Here is an 18,263-nt window from a genome sequence, read left to right on the forward strand (position 1 = left end):
CGTCATGTTTACAGATCACAAACATTACAACAGTCATTTACAGTTCGTGTTTTGGAGATACAACTTATAACATACATACGTGAGTAGTTCTGGGGCAGGCCACTAGGGGCGCTTTATCTATGTCAAAAATTACGTAGAGTTGCCTCTCTATACCCTGTATATAGTTATACTCTATGCTAAATTCCTACGGGGCTCCTCTGATCACCCTTTGTCGGGACCACGGGTATGCTAATAGCACTCGTCCACGGCCCTAACGGCATTAATTGATACAAACCCTCAGCTATAGATAAACTTAAATAATAACGTAAAAATATATTTAACGAGGTGCGCCTCGCAGTTTCATCCTCGTTAAAAAGATTTAAATTAATACCCTTTTTCTTTTCATATAATAGGCAAAAGTAAAAAGTAAGTTTTTTAGACATTACAAAGAGGAATTTCAACTTTATTTACGTGAAAAAATTAATAAAGCTATATTATGATTATGATCATAGATTAGTTATGATGCAATAGAAAATTATTATCTAAATCTCAAATTAAAAATATAAGCAAAAATAGAGTAATGAAAAATATTAATTAATCTCAAATTGAAGTATTTTCTAACTGCGTAAAATAAATTATTCTTTATTATTATTACAGACAAAATGAATTCAAGAGTAATAACAAAGTAGAGTAATACAATAAAATGGCATCCATCAATTCGAAAACTCGTTATCTTTCAATAACATCCAGCGCCAAAATAAATTAACTGATTGGATAAAGTTAAACCAAAAGTTACAATTAATCCAATTCTCTTATTATTTTCCTAAAGACTTGGACTTTGATTTGTTTGGCTGTAGCTGCATCACCATACTGATGTATTTTTTTCTAGCATACACATCATCATCAACCCATTACTGTCCACTGCTGGGCACGGGTCTCCTCTCAGAATGAGAAGGATTAGGCCATAGTCCACCGCGCTGAGAAGGTGTGAATTGGTAGACTTCACATACTTTTACATTATTATTTTCTACTTTTTATTTGATTTTATCATAAAAGCGTGTTTTTTAGTTTTTTGAACTATATTTCTTTTATTAATTTTTAGTATTTGTTGTTATAGCGACCATCATTTTGCATCGTCTGCAAAAAAATCAAGTGCCTATCTATTACGGTTTAAGAGATAAAGCCCTGTGACTCACGAACAGACAGCGGAGGGTTTCGTTTTACCCTTTGAGTACGGAATCCTAAAAATCATTCTACAAGATGGCATTATAGATATGTTTCAATACATTTGAGTTATAGGGAAATAACATTATTATTTTTCAAAACTAAAAATCAATCTAATAACTTTGCTTGAACTTTATCTAAGGCGCTCTCTCTCGCCTCGAAAATTATTAATCCTGAGGATGTTGACAAGGACAATGGTACAAAATTATTAAAATCGTGTATTGTCATCGGTTTTTTATAATTTTTCAAAATTTTGAATTAACCTGTACGTTCAAAGTGGATATAAATCGGGTTCAAAGGTTCATTACTCTGTTCCATACATACATACATACAACCCAAGCTAAAAAAGCGTGTTAAATATGGCGACATTTGTACATGTTGTCTCACTCACACATTATAGAGAACGAGCGAGAGGCAAATATAAATGCGGCAATTTTGTATATTAATTCATAATTTCTATGTATAAGATACTTACGTACGAATAAAGTTACTGAATTACAAACGCTGGTAATAAAATATTTAAACAAACCTCAGACCAAATAAAGAAAGACGCATTCACGAAAAAAGAAAGTGCTTTCGAATAAAACATTATTATAATTGTAGTACATTCTACGGATTGAGTTTAGTACGAAGATTCTCAAATGTTACTGTATTACAACTGAAAACAATTCAAATTCCAACATATTGAAGGAGAGAGATTTATAAAAAATAAATATCAAAGGTATGTGAAGTCTACCAATACGCACTTGGCCAGCGCGGTGGACTATGGCCTAATCCTTCTCATTATGAGAGGAGACCCGTGCCCAGCAGTGGGACAGTATTGGGTTGTTGTTGATGATGATGATGATGTGGCAGAGGGCCCCGTAAAATGTATTTTGCCCACATAAAATTACTTACGTCGCCACTGGCTTTATCTACCAATTTTTCGTCTCAAACTAACACTCAAGGGAGCTATAAACACAAAATTCAATTGGACTATTTCCGTAACTTTACGGTCAGCATTTCTGCTTTCATTTATTAAGTTATTCACTAATTTTACTGGCGATTTGTATTTAACTTTATGTGGTTTGCGTTATTGAATGATCTTTTAGTTATTAAACACTAAAAGGGAAATAAAACTTGATTTAAAAGTTTAATCGAGGCACGTACCATTATCCATGGTCCTCCACGGTTCGGTTTGCACGATCATTTTTGCCGCCTATATGCAAAATGTGGAATGAATTCCTGAGGTATTTTCTGAGCGCTATGACATAGTGGAATTTGTGGACACTAACGCAACCGCAGCGGCGACGTAATCGCACAAAAATGCGATCTTTAAATTTTAAAATGAAAACTAATTCCCCCTAATTTCATAGCCTTATTAAGGTTGACTGCATGGCCATTTGAAACTTCAATTCCATAAAAATCATATTAATCCTAAACATAGTTCAATTATAATAGGGCCATATTCCCATGATATTCCGTTTAATAAAGTTGACCACGCATGACCCAGTAGTTCGATGCCTATAAAAGTAGTAAGTAATCAATTTGTAAGTAATGATGTTATGCAGGTTCTATTCTACTAGAAGGTGATAATTTTTCTACTATTTTTACAAGATATGCCTTTTATACTCGTAGCTATGATGTGCGTTTTTTTATCTACACTAATATTATAAAGAGGAAAACTTTGTTTGTTTGTTTGGTTGTAATGAATAGGCTCAAAAACTACTGGACCGATTTTAAAAATTCTTTCACCATTCGAAAGCTACATTATCCACAAGTAACATAGGCTATATTTTATATGAAATATATTTGATAAATAGATTTTGAGGCGGTACAAAGTTTGCCGGGTCAGCTAGTATATGATATAGGAGTAGCGGACGAGCATGCAGTCCACCTGATGGTAAGAGGCTACTGCCCCCCATGAACATCAACCCCATAGGATAGGATTAGATATTCTTACCTGAGGTTAGCCACAGATGCGCCGCTACCCCTGAGGACTAAGCTGGAACGTCTCAGAAAAGTATGTCCCTCTTGCCACACTCTTCAAAACGGAACACAGCAGCGCTTAACACTACTGTTATGAGGCAGAAAACTGTGTTACTGTGTGAAAACAAAATCAGCAACTTATTTTTGTGCTAGTTTTACTGTAATTTGGGGTGGAGTAAAGTGATTTGATGTGATCTGTTGTGATATTATATGACGTGATGTGACGTAATGAGATATAAGGTATTAAAACGTAATGGGTCGGGATGGAACGGGAAAGTCGAGGACTGTCTAAGGTTTTTTTAAAGATTTCTGTTAAAATTACAATATTTCTGTAGATTTATTAACACGCTTTTATAAGCTTGGGTTGTTACTTAAGTCCCTATAGTCTTAGGACCAGAATAGAGTTAAGGTATCCTGTGCCTATCGCAAAAGGCAACTAAAAGAGGACTTGGCGACCTTGGGCCTCGGGAAGGACGACTCTATGTGACTTGGCCGGAGCCCGACGGGGCACCGCGATAAGAGGACACCGGTTGCATTCCGTTGGAGATCCCGGAGTCCTCTACGCAGCGCCGAGGACGGCCACCGGGGGGGTTTTACTGCGGTAAGAGTCCCACATTACCTGTGGGACCTGTGTCGCTCCCACGGCACCGGGTACCTTTTGAAGGTCTCCCTCTCGTTAAAAAAAAAGGACGACTATGTGTGGCCGTATACTGTTGTAAACTCCTGAAAGTGTAGGATGATCGAAGTTTCTCCAAGACTGATTGGAGTCAGATATGAGCACCGCGCTCGGATGACCCCGGTTGTATTCCTGGAGATCCAAGAATCCTCCACGTTGCACTGAGGACGGCCACCGGAAGGCTTAAAGCTAAAAATGATGTCGGCCACAGATGCGCACGCGAATGCCTCAGAAAAGTATGTATCCGTTTACCACATCCTTCAAGCTAGAGCATTGAAAATATCGAACAGTATCAGAATAGTCCACCAGTTGCAAAGTTAATTACTCGGCTGGTAAATAGATTGGTCGTAATAATGGCCGGCTCATCAATAATAACGTTAAATACGTTTATATTACAAAGTTATTTATACATATTAGGTCAAAGTAGCAAACGAGCATGCAGTCCACCTGATGGTGGACAGCAAGCATGAGGAACTGGAACACCTCGGAACCCACAACCTTCAAACCAGAACACAGCAGCGTTTAACACTGCTGTTAAGAGCTGTCTGAAGGTGGTAGAACCCTTTGTGGTTCGACTCCGGCGGCACCACCGCCAAACCTATTTCTACCTAATAACGGCAGTGTTAAGCGCTGCTGTGTTCCGGTTTGAAGGGGAGACAGACTTTTCCGAGGCGTCCTCCGGGGTAGCGGCGCATCTGTGGCCGTCCTCAGGTAGGAATATCTAATCCTATCTGGGGTTGCTTAAAGATGTCCATGGGCAGCAGTAGCCACTTACCATTAGGTGGACTGCATGCTCGTCTGTTACTTATAATATAAAAAAGGCAGAAATAGGTGTAACGATGGTGCCATCAGAATCGAAACATAAGGGGTTCTACCACCTTCAAACCTGATGTTAAGGTCACTGTCGCTCATGATCACCTTGGGGTATACATGAAGATGATCACCTTGGGGTCTGTAATCAAGGCTTTATGGATGGGGTATACGTGAAGATGATCACAGATGCCTTGCCACTTCTGGCACTAAGATGCGCGCGGCATATGCCAGGCGGTATCTACATCCTTCAACCGAAACGCAAGGACTGATTCATACTAGAGATGGGTGTGGTGGTATTTAGGGCCCGGATGCGGCCAAACCTCGGGACTGTGGATAAGTGCTTTTAGCGTACCCGTGGTCCCGACAAAGGACGACCAGAGGAACATTATGCGTAACATTATTATGCATTATTATTGCTCCTACGACTGGGAGGAACCCAAAGAGGGTGTCTCTGTAAAAAAAGTGTGGTGGTATTTACTGTTTTAATGTAGTTAATGAATTTAGGAGTCCAACTCCATTCTCAGGGGTATCAAAGCATTTGTGGTCGACTGCAGGAATAGCTCCAATTCTATACAAAGTTGATTACAGATTTCAATGCATCATCAAGAGGACTGGCGTGCTCAATTGCCATGATCATCTGTAGCTGATCCTAATTAATGGGATATGAACAGAATGTTGGTTACAAAGGCGTAACCCTGAAATTTTACTTAAACCACCGAATATGATTATCAAAGCCGTAGACAACAAGATTCCTATCTGAGGTTGGCAACAAATGAGTTTCTGCCTGAGGACTAAGTTTGAGTGTCCTGGTTATGTATATTTCACTTATTCACACCCTTCAAAGTGGGACACAGCGCTTACCTGTTGTGATGAGGCAGAAACAGGTGTGGAGTTAAGGCTCAGGAGCCAGACCACGAAGGATTCTACCGTCTTCACAAACCCCTCTCCCCCTGAAAAAAGATCCTGGTTACGGCTATTAAGCCTTCTTAAAAGCAAGCTAGCCCTATGTCGATATGTTGATAGGTTGCGTTCATTTGGCGATCGGAGACCTCTGTGCAGCGCCGAGGACCTGGGGGGTTTAGTGCTGTAAAAGTATCTTTGTACCTTTTGAAGGTATCCCCCTCGTCAACGAAAGAAAAGCCCTGTGTCAATGTTATTATCGGGTTATTTCTTTTATTAGAGTTATTTTAATGGTAAGTGGCTACTGCCGTCTACAATCTCTAATCAATTCCAGATAACATTAGAGTCCTACTTGAGGTCGGCCACAGATGCTTTGCTACCCCTGAGGGCTTATTTCGAACGTCTCAGAAAACTGTCTCCCATAAAAACGCACCCTTTATAATTATTATGAGCAATATCTATGCAGTAGGTAACATATTTCACGTCGTCAAAGGAAAAGGGAAAAATAAAAGATTTTATTAAGCCGAGCGCCAGTGGCTTGCAATAAAAATCGTACACAATGCCCATCGTAAATTGTTTTAATGACCTACAGGGTACGTACCGGCCATCTTTATACGTCATTAACCCATAAAGAAACGTAACACCATATGGCCGAATGAGAAAATAAAACAACAATAACCCATTCGAAATATTCTAATGGCACTGCGTTATCAAAACATCCGAGAATTGTACAGCTCAATAATAACGCAGAAAAATATCTCGCGAGTCGTAAATAACCCATTTTACTACAATAACAATTCGCGCCAAAATTAACGTCAGAATGCGTCGGCCATTTTGCGTAAATTAAAAAAATGTAAACATGGTCTATTTTACGGCAATGACAACGCAATTTGATATTTTTGCTGGACGATTTTCGATTTTGTAAACCAGGATAACGAACGAATGAGGCATCCGAAGCTCTTGGTTAGACAAGGACGGATAGAATGTGTACTTTCTCTTATAGATTTGTTTTCAGAGCGTACGATAGCGCCCGTTCCTTCAGGTTTGGTTTTTAGTGCTGGGAAATCGTTCGGCGTGAATGGATGTGTTTTCGCGGCGCGTTCCGTAAATTTTCCGTATATTTTTCTCACTAATAATGTAATTAACGCTGTTATGCCAGCTGGAGTTACAGGCCAATATGCTACGTACAAAACTAATTTATATGGAAGTGTTATTAAAAAAACAATTATAATTCGACTATTAATAGGCAAAAACATTAAAGCACTCGAGCTTATTTGTGTGTACAATTGCCGTGTGTGTTTTACCGATTCTATCTGTGCGTATTATATTTGTTTGTTAAAAAAGTGAGATGCGTGGTTCGGAGCGAATAGTTTTCGATTTTTGAAATTGGAATAACAAAATTGGGTGAGTTTTCTCAACGCAATGATTGTTTTATTTAGTCAGGTTTCATATGATTAAGTTTTTGTTGAAGGTTAAACGTAGTGATAAGGGGAGCAAACATTATTGTTTGTTTTATATAAACATGCTTACGTAGGTGTGTTGTGGCATTAACGTCACTAGTTTTTTAATCTGTGCTTTAATGCCGTCGTAATTTGACATTTGTATATTTTGGCCAAATAGAATTGATTACGAAAATATTTTCTGCTCAGATCTCAAGATTCTCCGACGTTTTATAGTTAATATTTATTGCGAATTATTTTTTGTTCAATTCTCTCATCTCATAAAATATATTGAGTCATGCTAAGAAACAGGTGTTCTTATTTAAAAAAAAATGAAACATCGTCTCATTTTTCTTAAATATACATTGGCATTTCGTCATAACATTAATAATTGTATCATTAAATGATACTGTTCAATATTAATCATCAAGATTATTAATAAATATAATTATCATCATCATCTATTTTATATGATATAATTATTTATCATAATTATCAATAATGATAAATAATTATGTCATAGAAAATTTGCGTTCGTGCGAAGAATCCTTTAGGTGTATAAATAAAAGAAAAAAAAACCCTGTTAATAAAATCATATATAGCTACGTAAAATGTTTTATTCACTATTTAAGATGTATGATACCATACCTACCACTACCACAGCTATTTCTGCCTCATAACAGCAGTGTTAGGCGCTGCTGTGTCCTGGTTTGAAGGGTGTGGTAAGAGAGACATACTTTTCCGAGGCATTCCAGCTTAGTTCTCAGGGGTAGCGACGCATCTGTGACTGACCTCGGGTACGTATATCTAATCCTAACTGGGGTCGACTACAGGTGTCCATGGGCGTCAGTAGCCACTTAGCACCAGGTGGACTGCATGTTCGTCTGCTACTCCATATTATAAAGAGTAAAACCAGAATGGTACCCGTAAGAGTAATGGGTTGGGTCGTATAAATATCCGATAGATACCCGATAGGTACGAGATACTCGATTCTACTGAATTCATGGTACTCGTAACTTACTACAAAATCCAATAAGATAAATTCCCCCATATCGATCACAGGGCTCGCTACCCCTAAGGTCTGAATTGAGACGTTCATAGTGTCCCTGTCTTACCACACCCTTCAAACTAACAGTTTATATTCGATATACTAGTGCTGTAAATCTGCCTCTGAAGGTCCTGAATTCGAATCCTAAGCCATCAATATAGTTTTATCAAAATTTTATGCGTATTAAAAATAATTATCACTTACTTTACTTTACGTTGGAGGAAAACAATGAAACCTACTCGCCTGATACTGTTCGACTCCGGCACCGCCGCACACCTATATTTTCCGCATAACAGCAGTGTTGAGCGCTGCTGTGTTCTAGTTTGACGGGTTAGGGAGACATCCTTTTTTCAATAAAGAAGCAAACAAGCATGCAGTCCATCTGATTGTAAGCGCCTACTGCCGAATTCCAGATATGATTAGATTCCTGAAGTCGGCCACAGATGCGCCGCTACTCCTGAGAAGTAAGCTGGAATGCCTTAGACAAGTATGTCTTCCTTCAAACCAGATCACAGCAGCGTTACACTGCTGTTATTAGGTAGAAATAGGTGTGGCGGTGGTGCCGCCGGAGTCGAACCACAAAGGGTTCTACCATCTTCAGTGGAGTTCGACTCTGTCTCGACTACTGGCTCGACTATTGTCTCAGCCGCTGCTGTGTTCCATTTTGAAGGGTGTGGTATGGGAGACAGACTTTCCGAGGCGTTTCAGCTTGGTCCTCAAGGGTAGCGGCGCATCTGTGGCCAACCTCAGATAGGAATATCTAATCCTATCTTGGGTTGATTACAGATGTCCATGGGCGGCAGTAGCCACTTACCATCAGGTGGACTGCATGCTCGTCTGCTACTCCTTTGTTATAAAAAAAGTAAAAAATAAAAGTCGATCCACAGAGGGTTTTACCACCTTCAGCTTCAACTATCCTTTCTCAGTGGGAGAGTAATTGTTTGACGACGAAAGTGTAGCAAAGATGTTTCTAAATTCGACCTACGAAGGGCTCAAGTAACAAACAGACACGTATCACAAAAACAAAAATAAGGGTCGCATTTTATGAACCAAATAGCTACCCTTCCCGTGGGGGTTGTAAGAGGATTGGGGGCACTTACGGGTATGTACAAATATGTTGGTAAATATATACCACTTTCCAAGTTCGTTGATATATAAAACGTTTGTAGAACTGTATATTTACTGTAAATGTAAGTTGAAAGAAATTTTAGCCTTATCTTTACTTATATACTAATATTATAAAGAGGAAAACTTTGTTTGATTGTAATGAATAGGCTCAAAAACTACTGGACCAATTTTAAAAATTCTTTCACCATTCGAAAGCTACATTATGCACGAGTAACATAGGCTATATTTGATATGAAATATATTTGATAAATAGATTTTGAGGCGGTACAAACTTTGCCGGGTCAGCTAGTTTATGATATTTGCTTAAACGATGAAGGAAAACATCGTGAGGAAACCTGCATACCTGAGAAATCTTAAAAAAATGTTTTCAAAGTTATGTGAAGTCTACCAATACTTGGCCAGCGCGGTGGACTATGGCCTAATCCTTCTCATTCTGAAAGGAGACCCGTGCCCAGCAGTGGGACAGTAATGAGTTGATGACGTATGCACTACCACACACGTCTACTTGCATTCACACAAATGTTTATCGTTTAGTCTTACGCGGGAGGGCACTGGTGACCATACAACAATTCGGTATTTTTTGAACTAACAGTTGAACCGTTATAGGTAGACAGTTCAAATTTTCATAATGCATGTTCTTTTACGGCTGCTATAATAACCAATACTGAAAATTCAAAAAATGACATGGTTGGTGGTACGGAAGCCTCCAATTATTTCTTACTATGCTTTTCAAACACAGCTGCCCTACAATGCTATGAAGCACAAATATGTTTAGCGATGGTCTCTGAAGGGGCTTTGAAGGGTGCGACTTTCAAACACCCGTTTAAACAATCCACATTAACATTCTTAACATAAATATGAAATATCTTTATGAGGACTGAAGGCATCTGGACCATAGCTAAAGGGTCATATCCCCTGTCAACCCTGGATTAAACATCCCTACTAAAGACGCATATTAAATACAGGATCATATAAACTAAGGCTGCAGGATTAAACCTTAGAATATTGGGATAAGGGTGGTACCGACATAGCATATTAACTAAAAACCGTTTTTCATATCGATACAATATCTTGTCGCGCCGATACGCTTAACAGTTACCGTTATTACAAAACAAAGGGATGAAAAAACGTGCGAAATCGGATTATGTAGGTACAATTTAAATCGTTCTCAGTCTTATATTCGCTACATCTCTTTTTAACTTTCAACAGTCAATAAGATAAGAAAGAGATGAGACTATAATCGAGAGTATCACTAGATAACTAAAGATTTATTAGAAAACAATAAAAATCTGACTGCTAGAAATATAACCTGTCATTCCCACAATTTAGACGGATCCATCGACACCTCATATGTAAATCCGTCTGCCGTTTGGAGTGCAGGACGTGGCAAAGAATCAGACAAACATACATACATACTCAAAAAACATTACTCTCCACAGTTAAGTAATAACAATATTATTTTTAATACTAAAAACCACGCTATAACAGTTATTGAAACTAAAAAGCAATAATTGTTGCAATCTAGTAACTTTGCGATGAACTTTCTCTAAGGCGCTCGAACAATCTCGCCTCAAAAATCTTTAATCCTGAAGATGTTGATAAGGACAATGGTACAAAATTATTAAAATCGTATATTGTCATCGGTTTTTGATAATTCTTTATAACTTAGGATTAAACTGAACGTTCAAAGTGGATAGAAATCGGGTTCAAAGATTCCGTTACATAGTTACATACATACATACATACAACCCAAGCTAATAAAAGCGTATTAATAAAGGTGCGTTTGTCGTTCACAACCGATATAAAACAGTTTTTCCATATCGATATAAAACCATATCGGCTACGTAACAGTTTTCAAATAAACTGAAAAGGACCATCCTACTTAACAAAGATAGTTTGTAACTAGCGTCATCTGTTGGCGAAATGAAAACTTAATCCCAGTAGGATTAAATTCGCGTAGAAACTAGCGCCCTCTATGAACTTCTGCAAGCTTAAAAATAATTGAATTCCAATAGTTAAAGTTTGAAAGATTTGATCTTTGTCGATGATTAAATTTCTATTTGAATTCCAGTTCTATTCACAAACTTTAAATGAGAAATGGAGTTAATAGTGAGTAGTTTTCATTGTGATTTGTATCTAGATTCTAGAACTTTTCATTTTTAGGGATCCGTACTCCGTATTACTAAGCCTCCGCTGTTTTTCTGTCTGACACAGGGCTCTATCTCTTGAACTGTAATAGACACATACTTATTTTTTTTATAATATAGGAGTAGCAGACGAGCATGCAGTCCACTTGATGGTAAGTGGCTATTACCGCCCATGGACATCTGTAATCAACATCAGATAGGATTAGATATTCTTATCTGAGGTCGGCCACAGATGCGCCGCTACCCCTGAGGACTAAGCTGGAACGCCTTGGAAAAGTATGTCTCCCTTACCACACCCTTCAAACCGGAACACAGTAGCGCTTAACACTGTTGTCATTAGGTAGAAATAGGTGTGGCGGTGGTGCCGCCGGAGTCGAACCACAAAGGTTTCTACCACCTTCAATTTTTTACGGAGTATCCATAAGGGTGGACGTTACAAAAACACGTACGAAAAAAAAGCTTGATAATTGATTACTATACCAGAAACCGGTATTTTTAGATTATCTGTCGAGTTAAAATCAGTCAGAATGAAAGACCGATCCAAGAAAAAAAAAAGCCAAAAAATCGAACCACAAAAAAGACAACTTATCCAAAACCTTCCAACATAGCCCTTAAAAGTACCAATGCATCTGTGGCTAACCTCCCGTAGGACTTTCATCTTATCTGGGGTTGATTACAGATGTCCACGAGCGGCAGTAGCCACTTACCATCAGGTGGACTGCATTTTATAGAAGAAGTAATATAAAAAACTACTATTTTCATATTATAAGAAACCGCAAAGTAAAACCAGAGAGTGAAACCACACACCACCCATAAAAGTCAGATTTTATAACGATGACTACATTTAATTACTAAAACAAGATTACCTAGAAACTCGATAAATCAAACCCAGTCAATCAATGTTAATTTCGATAACGCCCACAGACTGTCATAAGGAGTTTATAACAGACTAGTTTTTGCACGTGAAGTCGTATGCTAAATATAATGTGGTAGAACTTAGTGGTTCGACTCCGGCGGGACCACCGCTGCATATTTCTGCCTAATAACAGCAGTGTTAAGCGTTGTGTTCTGGTTTGAAGGGTGTGCTACGGGAGATACTGCTTCTTTATTGCCTGAGAGCCTCCAGCCATCCAGTCCACCAAATTTGTCTCTGAACGGACCATTCAAATTCACAATATTTTCTTTTCAAACCAAATCAAATCCAATATGACAGATAGGGTTACTTGAGAAAAATACTAAAAACCTAACGCTACTTAAAAGCTTATAAGAAACTTTTTAAAGTTCCGCACCCAAAGGGGAAAAGCGGAACTATTTTACTAAGCCTCTGCTATCTGTCCGTCTGTCACAGGGCCATATCTCTTGAGCCGTAATAGATAGGCACTTGAAATTTTTACAGAGCAAGAATATAAAAGGAGTTCCTCATAAAATAAACCACTATTTTTCGGCGTTTTTCGCTCTATCTATTGAACCTTAATAGGTAGACTGTTTAAATTTTCTCAATGCACTTACTTCTATGACAGCTATGATAACAATTTTTAAAAATAAAAAATAAACAAAAAAAATTTTGGTAAAGAACCCTCCCTGTGCGAGTTTGCCTCGAACTCGGCCAATTATTTAAAATATAAAATTCATATACCACTAGCTGACCCAGCAAACGTTGTGTTGCCATATAAATAAAAAAATTAAGGGTGAACAACCCTTATCACTTAGGGGTATGAAAAATAGATAGTAGCCGAATCTCAGGCCTACTGAATATGCATATAAAATTTGGTGAAAATCGGTAACACCGTTTCGGAGGAGTACGGTAACTAACATTGTGACACGAGAATTTTATATATAAGATAATATTCGAATGCTATTTTCGATAAATGTATAAGCGAACCTTTACAACGAGTGCACAGACCCATCACCTGTTATATAGTTTATTTTGCCTGTATATTTAAACTCAATCTACGTCAAACTTTCAATCAAATCTATTTTAGTAGAGCTATTTTCATACGCCTACGTTACAACAGTTATCCGTCTACCCACCTGTAACACCGAGCGTTCCTAATTAGCTTTGTATTTACTACTAGCTGACCCGGAAACTTTGTACTGCCTCAAAATCTATTTATCAAATATATTTCATATAAAATAAAGCCTATGTTACTCGTAGATAATGTAGCTTTCGAATGGTGAAAGAATTTTTAAAATCGGTCCAGTAGTATTTGAGCCTATTCATTACAACCAAACAAACAAAGTTTTCCTCTTTATAATATTAGTTTAGAAAAATACTACAACTACTAATACCAATACGGCAAGGTGATAGAAATATGTGACTCTGTCTCTCTGACTCCGGCGGCACCACCGCCACACCTTGTTTTTTTTTTCTTCTCGAGGGGGAAACCTTCAAAAGGTACCCGACGACGTGGGAGCGACGCTGGGTTATGTGGGATTTTTACCGCACTAAAACCCCCCCGGTGGCCGTCCTCAACGCTTGTTGGAGAACTCCGGGATCTCCAACGGAACATAACCGGAGCCCTCCAAGCGCGATGCCCAACGGGCTCTACCCTGGGGGAGCAGTTTTCGCTCCTCCCACACCATGTAGTGTTTACGACGGTATGCGATTGCACATACCGCCGTCCTTCCCGGGGTCGCTTGCTGGACGGTTCGAGCTCCCACTCTTGCCGCCCCCAACCCCGGAAGCCCCCTTTTAGTCGCCTCCTACGACAGGCAGGGGATACCGTAGCCCTATTCTAGTCTCGGAACTACAGGGACAACCACCGCCACACCTACTTCTGTTATAACAGCAGTGTTAAGCTGCTGTTTTCTGGTTTAAAGTGGTAAGGGAGACATACTTTTCCGAGGCGTTCCAGCTTAGTCCTCAGGGGTGGCGGCGTATCTGAGGCCGATTTCTGGTAGGAATATCTAATCCTATCTAGGGTTGATTACAGATGTCCAAACGGCAGTCACTACTTAACATCAGGTGGATTGCATGCTCGTCTGCTACTCCTATATTATAAAATAATAATAATAATAAACATATATTTTTTTTTAAATATAGGAGTAATACGGCAAGGTGGTAGAACTCTGGTTCGACTCCGGCGGCACCACCGCTACACCTATTTGAAAGTTTATTTTGTAAAAAGTCTTCTTTGCCTTTGAAAATATCTAGGGTTCTTCGTAAAATTAGAAAACCCGGCAGATTAAAGCGTAACAAAGTGTAATTTAACCTTTTTGCGCAACTGCAGGTCGGTAGATTGTAATAGAATGCAAATCCTGAACAACGGCGGCTTTGTAATGGTTAGTTCGTACATAAATTAATTTGAGGCTTGCATTCATTTCAATAGTAAGAGATACTATAGATCGGTGTTTTTCAATCATTTTATCTACGCGACCCCTTTACAGGATGAAAAATTTTCACGACCCCTCTTAAAACATAAGTACACAGAAATTGTTTAATTTAAATGTGTATGTTTACCTATTTACAAATGGAAAGAAGTAGACTCTCTACATTTATGCGTATGATACATATGGTTCTCCTCAATGATGTACATTACAACTAAAATAAAAAGAGAAACAGACTACTACTAGAAAATGATTTAGTCAATAATAATATATAATGTTTCTAATGTAGTGCCACGCTTTCACATTTTTTTGAAAAATAAACAGCACATCCTTATGATATTGTATTTTGATGTGAAACATCTATAGCCGCACGTAAAACCGATTTCTGGCGTGGCGACGCATGCCGTGAAGAAATACGATGGTATATATATACAGTCTATATGCAGTAGTGTGTACAGTGCGGCGACGCGTCGCCATGCGCAATCGAATTCAATAAATAGTCATCGTTATCTGGAAAAAAATTGTAATATTTTATTTTATCATTATGACATATTTAGTTCCTATCACAATATGTTCTTTTCTGCATATTACTTTTACAAAATAATGTCGATGTTTCACATGTGCCAGGCGTCCCGTGACGGCTCACATTTTTTTTTATTGTAGTGTAGAACCTTGACATTTTTCCTGCCGTCGATCACCTGAGTAAGGCATCGCGATCCCCCTGGTGGTCGCGACCCACAGGTTGAAAAACACTGCTATAGATATCTACAGAAAATACTATTATTAAATGGTTTTATTTTTAGGGTCCTGCGCCTAAACATTAAGAACGGAACCTATTACTAAGCCTCCGTTGTCTGTCTGTCTGTCCGTCTGTCACAGAGCTCGGTCTCTTGAACTATAATAAATAGACACTTGATTTTTTATATAGTAGGTATGTGTGTATAACGGTGGCCCATACATTAGTAAAGATTACTCACTCCTAACAAGAAAAATAACCAGCTTTGAGAATTGAAATAGTTGCGTAAAAAGTTTTGCCACGTCTCCGTGCTAAAATGCCCCTAAATATTTGAAATAATTATTTATTTATTACTAGTTGCCCGCGGCTTCGCCCGCGTTTAAAAGAAAATAATATGACTAACTAATATACATAAAACTGAAAATTCGGACCTTCATTGGAATGACAGTGGCGCCATCTGGCGAAAATTGGTCGTACCAACTCTGAAACCTTCGTGGGCTCATGGATAACAACTTTGCTAAAGGTCATCACTTGATCAAATGCATAGTTTACGATTCAATCCTTACTAATATCGATTAAAATAATCGGTTTTTTTGGTCCAAAAGACCGATTCTCTGATTAATCGATCTTAGATCTAGCCATCTCTAGTTCCCGTGGGATTTCGTGGATTACCCGCTAATATCTACAATTTGCTATTGCGACGCGACGTTTCTATATTCGGAGCGGACTAGCAGTTTGGAGCGGACTTTTTTTTTATTTTTTATAATATAGGAGTAGCAGACGAGCATACAGTCCACCTGATAGTAAGTGGTTACTGCCGCCCATGGACATCTGTAATCAACCCCAGATAGGATTAGATATTCCTATCTGAGGTCGGCCACAGATGCGCCGCTACCCCTGAGGACTAAGCTGGAACGCCTCGAAAAAGTCTGTTTCCCTTACCACAGCCTTCAAACCGGAACACAGCAGCGCCTAACACTGCTGTTACTAGGTAGAAATAGGTGTGGCGGTGGTGCCGCCGGAGTCGAACCACAAAGGGTTCTACCACCTTCAAGTCCTTCACTATATGTTACTAAGTAAATATATTAGTTACAATATTTGTCCGCTATATTTTCGTAAACAAACGTCGCGTTTGTTTTCGTTACAGTTTCCTTAACAAAAAGTTAAGTGCCGTTTATAAATGCTTATTACATCCTTAAGGAAAACCAGGAATACAATAACGAGGGGAATTTACGTAGATATTTTCTTGTAGACAACATATATATTGGGAGAATTTTTCAAGCGTGGCTGAAAATCCGAATAATAGGAAAAATGCTGAAGTTATGAAGTAAAATATAATGGAGAAAAATTATCAAAATAATAAAGCAAATTTTGACAATAATGAAAACTGCATAGATTAAAAAAATGTGTTTATAGTCGGGAATTTTGAAAGGAAATAAAAATATATACATACGATATTATTATTCTATTTTCGCCACCGGAATGTAAAGCCTGTAAGTAATATTTATTAACTGAAAAATATTTACAATTATAATTACATTTACAGAAGATTAAAAATAATAAAATAAACTATAAATATAAAACAACTTATTTACAAATTTTACATATATACAAAAAAAAAAATGTGAGCCGTCACGGGACGCCTGGCAGATGTGAAATATCGACATTATTTTGTAAAAGTAATATGCAGAAAAGAACATATTGTGATAGGAACTAAATATGTCATAATGATAAAATAAAATATTACGATCAATTTTCCAGATAAGAATCGCACAGTCGATTGCGCATGGCGACGCGTCGCCACACCGTACACACTACTGCATATAGACTGTATATATATAGCGTCGTATAGCGTGGTCGCATTCACGTCACGCGTCGCCACGCCAGAAATCGGTTTTACGTGCGGCTATAGATGTTTCACATCAAAATGAAAAACAATAATATAAAAAATGTGAGCCGTCACGGGACGCCTGGCAGATGTGAAACATCGACATTATTTTGTAAAAGTAATATGCAGAAAAGAACATATTGTGATAGGAACTAAATATGTCATAATGATAAAATAAAATATTACGATCCGCATGGCGCCACACACGCGTCGCCACACCGTACACACTACTGCATATAGACTGTATATATATACCATCGTATAGCGTCGCCACGCCAGAAATCGGTTTTACGTGCGGCTATAGATGTTTCACATCAAAAACAAAATCACTACCATAAAAAATTGTTACCATCACTGTCTTGGGCAAGGTTCCCAAGACGCTGGCAGAATTTCCTTTCTGAATTTCTATACCAATTCTTTAAACGAAATGTATGCCAGTTCTTGGGTAAGCCTATGGATTAAATTCTTGAAAGTTAGAAGAGTTATTATTAGTTCGTTAGGAGTAGCAGACGAGCATGCAGTCCACCTGATGGTAAGTGGCTACTACCGCCTATGGATATCTGTAATCAACCACAGAACGGATTAGATATTCCTACTTGAGGTCAACCACAGAGGTGCCGCTACCCCTGAGGACTAAGCTGGAACGCCTCGGAAAAGTATGTCTCCCTTACCACACTTCAAACCAGAACAGCAGGGCTTAATACTGCTGTTATTGCAGAAATAGCTGTGGCGGTGGTGCCGCCGGAGTCAAACTACAAAGTGTTCTACCACCATCGGAAATCACTTAGATTTGTAACTTCCATAGATTAGTAAAGATTACTCACTCCTAACAAGAAAATTTACCCAGTTTTGAGAATTGAAATAGTTGCGTAAAAAAGTCTTGCCGAGTCCCCGTGCTAAAATGTCCCTAAAATATTTGAAATAATTATTTATTTATTACCTAAATTACGCAGTATGAGTTATTTATTCGGAAATTTTCTCTAAAAAAGT

General features: G+C 38.3%; 1 protein-coding gene across 1 annotated transcript in view; it reads left to right on the top strand.

The window, feature by feature from the left end:
- The first annotated feature begins 6,904 nt into the window (after positions 1-6,904).
- Positions 6,905-18,263, top strand: part of Dgk (diacyl glycerol kinase 1) — a 94,594-nt gene continuing 83,235 nt past the window's right edge. The window contains exon 1 of the mRNA XM_073081486.1: positions 6,905-6,964. The gene's annotated coding sequence lies outside the window, so the exon portion shown is untranslated. The remainder of the gene's footprint in view (positions 6,965-18,263) is intronic.

This window comes from Epargyreus clarus, unplaced genomic scaffold, assembly GCF_041222505.1.
Source record: "Epargyreus clarus isolate Ecla_fem2 unplaced genomic scaffold, WU_Ecla_fem_2.2 ptg000016l, whole genome shotgun sequence".
In the NCBI taxonomy this organism is placed as follows: domain Eukaryota; kingdom Metazoa; phylum Arthropoda; class Insecta; order Lepidoptera; family Hesperiidae; genus Epargyreus; species Epargyreus clarus.